Genomic DNA, 6,305 nt, shown 5'->3' with positions numbered 1-6,305 from the left:
ATGGCACTGTAGTCTGAGAGAATGTTTGTGATGATTTCAATTATTTTGCAATTACTGAGGAACGTTTTACTTCTGATTACGTGATCAATTTTAAAATAAGTCCCATGTGGTGATAAGAAGAATATATATTCTGTTGAATTTGGAGTTCTGTAGGTATCTATCAGGTCCACTTGATTCAGAGCTGAGTTTGAGTCCTGAATATCTTTGTTAATTTTCTGTCTTGATAATCTGTCTAATATTATCAGTGGGGTGTTAAAGTCTCTCACTATCATTGTATGGGAGTCTAAGTTCCTTTGTAGGTCTCTAAGAACTTGTTTTATGAATCTAAGTGCTTCTGTATTGGGTGCACATATATTTAGGATAGTTAGCTCTTCTTGTTAAATTGAACCCTTTACCATTATGTATTGCCCTTCTTTGTCTTTTTTTATCTTTGTTGGTTGAAAGTCTGTTTTGTCAGAAACTAGGATTGCAACCCCTCCTTTGCTGTGTTTTCCATTTGCTTAGTAAATTTCCCTCCAACCCCTTATTTTGAGCCTATATGTGACTTTTGCATGTGTGATGGGTCTCTTGAAGACAGAATACCTATGGATTCTGGCTCTTTATTCAGCTTGCCATTCCATGGCTTTTAATCGGGGCATTTAGCTCACTTATATTTAAGGTTAGTTTTTTGTGTGTGAATTTGATCTTGTCATCATGATGCTAGTTGGTTATTTTGCTGACTTGTTTACATGGTTGTTTCATAGTGTCACTTGTCTGTGTATTTCAGTGTGTTTTTGAAGCGGTTGGTAATGGTTTCTTTCTTTCCATATTTAGTGATTCCTTCAGGAGCTCTTGGAAGGCAGTCCTGTTGGTAATGAATTCTCTAAGCATTTCCTTGTCTGATGAAAATCTTATTTCTCCTTCACTAATGAAACTTAATTTGGCCACATATGAATTCTGCGTGGGAAATTCTTTTCTTTAAAAATGTTGAATATTGGCCCTCAATTTCTTCTGGCTAGTAGGGTTTCCATTGAGAGGTCTGTTGTTAGTCTGATGGGTTTCTCTTTGTATGTCACCAGGCCTTTTTTTTGTGGCTTAACATTTTTTTTTTCATTTTGACTTTGAAGAATTTGATAATTATATATCTTGGAGTTAATCTTCTTGTGGAGTATTTTATTGAGGTTCTCTGCATTTCTTGAATTTGAATGTTAGCTTATCTCGTCAAGTTGGGAAAGTTCTCCTGGATGATATCCTGAAGCATATTTTTCAACTTGGTTCTATTCTTTCAATCTCTTTCAGGTACCCCAATCATTCATAGGTTTTGTCTCTTTCCATAATCTCATATTTCTCGGAGGTTTTGTTCAATCATTTTCATTTTTTTTATTCTTGTCTGCTTGACTTATTTCAGAAAGATAGTCTTCACACTTGGAGATTTTCTCCTCTTCTTGGTCTACTCTTTTATTGATACTTGTGATTGCATTGTGAGTTCCTCATATTGTGTTTTTCAGCTTCATCAGGTCAATTATGCTCCTCTCTATATTAGCTATTCTGGCTATCAGCTCCTGTATTGTTTTATCATGATTCTTTGATTCTTTGCATTGGTTTACAACATGCTCCTTTAACTTAGCAAAGTTCATTACCCACCTTATGAAACTTGTGTCTATCATTTCAGCCATCTCAGTCTCAGCCCAGTTCTGGGCTATTGCTGCAGAGGTGTTGAAACCTTCTGAAGGAGAAGAGGCACACTGGCTTTTTGAGTTTTCAGTGTTTTTGTGTCAATTCTTTCTCATCTTTGTGGGCTTCTCTATCACCATTTGTATTTGTTAATCTCATTATCATTAACTCCTATAACAGAATTTGTATAGATATGGAAGTAGGTTATGATTTAAAATACGCTACTGAATTAGCTCAATGTATTCCCATCTGCTTGCAAAAATTAAGTGGGTAGTTACAATTATGGGGGGAAAGATGATGTTTTGGTTAAACAGAGAAAAGAAAAATGTATTCACATTAATACTCGGCCCTGATTCATGCTCTTGTCCTTGTGAACATCTTTGTTCTGTAAGGAAAAAGGACCCTCCTGTCGCCAAAAAGAAGAATATGATATCTTTTTACAACATCCTTGATAACTTTCAGTCTATTATTAAGGAACAATGTGTTTGAAGACTTTCAGATTGGTAATGAGGAAATACGGATGATAGTGATTATGCTAATCATCATAATAAAATTCCATAAACTTATGTATCTTGTAAAGTAGAGAATATTTAACAACACTAAGTACTAATGTATGATTGCAAGACTGGTATGTCTCCATTTAACTCATGAATCACAGATACACTCAATAAGGTTAAAAACTTATCTAAAGTTGCACTGTCAAGAGGTGTCAAGACCTGTAACATTCAATCATCATATGCCAATCTCAAGATAAATTTTATCATCTCATAGCTGACTTTAATACTAATTCTGCATGTATCATTAAGTAATGTTCTGATCATCAGTTAGCCAGCAAGCCTGTGGAAGCCATGGGCATTGGAACATATAGTATGTATATTTAACTTGATAATAAATTACCAAACTATTTTCCATGGTGTGTGGACCGTTTTGTTTTCCTACAATGACTGAACAAAAAATATTTTCAATTGCTCAACATGCTTACTAATGCTTGACATTATCATTGCTTTTTGAAACTGTAACCATTTTAGCGAGTTTATAGTGGTATCTCATTGAGGTTTAATTTACATTTCCCTGATGAAAAATAATGTTGGAAATCTTTTAATATCCAAATTTTCATTTGTGTATTTTTGGGGGAAGTGTTTGTTTAGATCTTCTGTCATTTTCAAAATTGAGTGGTTTACCTATTATTTACCTATTTACCTATTGTTGAATGTTGGAAGTTCTTTATATATTCCAGACACAATAATTTTGGGTCAGTAATTTGACTTGCAAACTTTTCTTTCAACCTGAGACTTTTCCTTTTATTTTCTTAACAGATTTTTCAGCACAGAACATTTTTAAAGTTTTGATAAAGGCCAATTTCACATTTTTTCTCCTTCATGAGTTGTTACTTTAGTATAGTATCTAAAAGCTCTTTGTAAAAATGATACCAGAAACTTTGTAAAATGGGACTTTCCAGGGCTTGTTCTTCTACAGAAATGTCGATTTGTATAACTATCCATGCACAAAAATACCTTCATAAGAGCTAAGAAATCCAGGTAGGAAATTACAGCACCTAGGTATAGCACAGAAAAGACACATTGAAGAGAGCAGTGCAAATAGAGATATCATCCATGTGGTCAAAAGCTAGTAAGGTGAGAATCCAATTTCACTGCAGATGCAAGCCCCAGTAATATCTGAACCCAGACCAAATACCAAGGCCCCAGGTTCCAGAATGGATCCCACAGCCTCAGGCTCCAGGCATGCCTGGGGCTCTAAACAGACCCCTGTGCTAGGCTTGTACTCCATAGATCTAGCCTCCAGGCTTGCCATAGCACCATGCTCATTGCGGCAGCCTGAAGGTCCAAGTCTGCTCCACCACACAGTCAGCCCCAGGAGCCCCAGTTTGCAGGACAGCATCCACAGACTCAGCCTCCAGGCCCACCCCAGTGCCAGGTCAGCACCCATAGACCAGGCTAGCTTTTGTGGTTCCAGACACCAGTAAGGCATCTGCTGCTCCATCCTCCAGGAGAGCCAGGGTCCAGGCCCACTCCAGCAGACCCAGGATTCAATGTCAACTCAGTATACCATGGTACTTGGCCAGCCTCCAAGCATCCAGGCTTCATGATTACTCCTATGGATACAGGCTCCAGGCATGTTCCCATGACCTAAAGAACTAGGCCAGTCTCTACAAACTCAGCCTCCGGATCAACCCCAGCATCAGGCTGACACACATGGCCCCAGATCTCAAACTATTTCTCAGGGGACTTAGCCTTTAGGCCAACACCTACAGACCAAGCATTCAAGTCAATTCTGCAAACTCAAGCTGCAGGCCATCTTTGTGGCCCAAGATGCCAGCACCATGGACTCTAACTTCTGTCTGGCCCCTATGGAACCAAGATCTAGAATAACCCCTGTGGAACAGGGCTGACCTAGGCACTAAATCAGGCTACCCAAAGTAGTTCAGAAACAAGACAGCTGACACAATTCACCAGATTATCTGCCCATAATCTCTGGATAAACTAACTGGTAAAAGGCTTTCACTATGGAAGATAGACTGCAAAAATTGAAATAGATGTATCCTTCAAATGCATGGACACCAACAGATATTCATAAGTTACACATATAGTCAGGAAACATGACACCACTAACAGGGAGGACCAGTAACAAACCATAAGGAAATAGAAGCACCACATTTTCTTTTTTTTGCAATGGGTTTGCTGCCAGACACAGGTGTTGTGAAAACTATCCCTAAAAGCCAGAATGGGAAAGGAAAAGGCTCATATCAACATTGTCATCATTGGAAACATAGATTCGGGCAAGTCTACCACTACTGGCCATCTAATCTACAAATGAAGTGGCATCAACAAAAGAACCATTGAAAAATTTGAGAAGGAGGCTGCTGAGATGGGAAAGGGCTCCTTCAATCATGTCTGGGTCTTGGATAAACTGAAAGCTGAGTGTGAATGTGGTATCACCATTGGTAACTCCTTGTGGAAATTCTACACCAGCAAGTACTACGTGACTATCATTCATGCCCCAGGACACAGTGACATTGTCAAAAACATGATTACAGGAACATCTCAGGCTGATTGTTGCTGCTGGTGTTAGTGATTTGAAGCTGGTATCTCCAAGAATGGGCAGACCTTAGAGCACGCCCTTCTGGCTTACACACTGGCTGTGAAAAAACTAATTGTTGGTGTTAACAAAATGGATTCCACTGAGCCACCCGACAGCTAGAAGAGATATGAGGAAATCATTAAGGAAGTCAGCACTTACATTAAGAAAATTGGCTATAACCACAACACAGTAGCATTTGTGCCAATTTCTGGTTGGAATGGTGACAACATGCTAGAGCCAAGCGCTAACATGCCTTGATTCAAGGGTTGGAAAGTCACCCATAAGGATGACAATACCAGTAGAACCATGCTGCTTGAGGCTCTGGACTGCACCCTACCACCAACTCATCCAATTGACAAGCCCTTGCACCTGCCTCTCCAAGATGTCTATAAAATTGGTTGTACTGGTACAGTTCCTGTTGGCCAAGTGGAGACTGGTGTTCTCAAACCTGGTATGGTGGTCACCTTTGTTCCAGTCAATGTTACAAATGAAGTAAAATCTGTCGAAATGCACTATGAAGCTTTGAGTGAAGCTCTTCCTGGGGACAATGTGGGCTTCAATGTCAAGAATGTGTCAGTCAAGGATGTTCATTGTGGCAACATTGCTGGTGACAGCAAGAACGACCCACCAATGGAAGCAGCTGGCTTCACTGCTCAGGTGATTATCCTTAACCATCCAGTACTGGCTGTGCCCCTGTACTGGATTGCCACACGGTTCACATTGCATGCAAGTTTGCTGAGCTGAAGAAAAAGATTGATCACCATTCTGCTAAAAAACTGGAAGATGGCCCTAAATTCTTAAAGTCTGGTGAAGCTGCCATCATTGATATGGTTCCTGGCAAGCCCATATGTGTTGAGAATTTCTCAGAATATCCACCTCTGAGTTGCTTTGCTGTTCGTGCTATGAGACAGACAGTTGTGGTGGGTGTCATCAAAGTAGTGGACAAGAAGGCTGCTGGAGCTGGGAAGGTCACCAAGTCTGCCCAGAAAGCTTAGAAGGCTAAATGTATATTATGCCTAATACCTGCCACCTCAGTCTTAATCAGCAGTGGAGGAAGAGCAGTCTCAGAACTGTTTGTTTAAATTGACCATTTAAGTTTAGTAGTAAAAGACTGGTTAATGATAACAATGCATCATAAAACCTTCAGGATGAAAGGAGAATGTTTTCTGAACCACTTTGGTTTTCTTTTTTGCGTGTGGCAGTTTTAAGTTTTTAGTTTTTAAAATCAGTACTTTTTATTGGAAACAACATGACCAAAAGTTTGTCACAGAATTTTGAGACCCATTAAAAAAATTTGATGAGAAGAAAAAATAATGAAATAAAAAAAGAAATAGAAACATGACTGACAGAACCTAAAGAAATGAAAGTCTATGAATTGCCTAAAAAGAATTTTAAAAGCTAATTTTAAAGAATCTCAGTGAGTTATAACAAAACAGAGATAGACAATGAAAGATATCATGGAAACAATCTTCAAACAAAATTAGAAGTTCAGCAAAGATATGTAAATCATAAAAACAGTCAAACCAAAATTCTCAAGCTAAAAACCACAATGA

The 6,305-nt window shown here is 38.7% G+C and overlaps 1 pseudogene; it reads left to right on the top strand.

The window, feature by feature from the left end:
• Window positions 1-4,365: 4,365 nt before the first annotated feature.
• On the top strand, window positions 4,366-6,056 carry LOC108281377 (annotated as a pseudogene).
• The last annotated feature ends 249 nt before the right edge of the window (window positions 6,057-6,305 follow it).

The sequence above is a fragment of the Cebus imitator genome, unplaced genomic scaffold (genome assembly GCF_001604975.1).
Source record: "Cebus imitator isolate Cc_AM_T3 unplaced genomic scaffold, Cebus_imitator-1.0 Scaffold225, whole genome shotgun sequence".
Lineage (NCBI taxonomy): Eukaryota > Metazoa > Chordata > Mammalia > Primates > Cebidae > Cebus > Cebus imitator.
The sequence above is the reverse complement of the archived record's forward strand: the minus strand, read 5'-3'. Positions and strand labels throughout refer to the sequence as shown.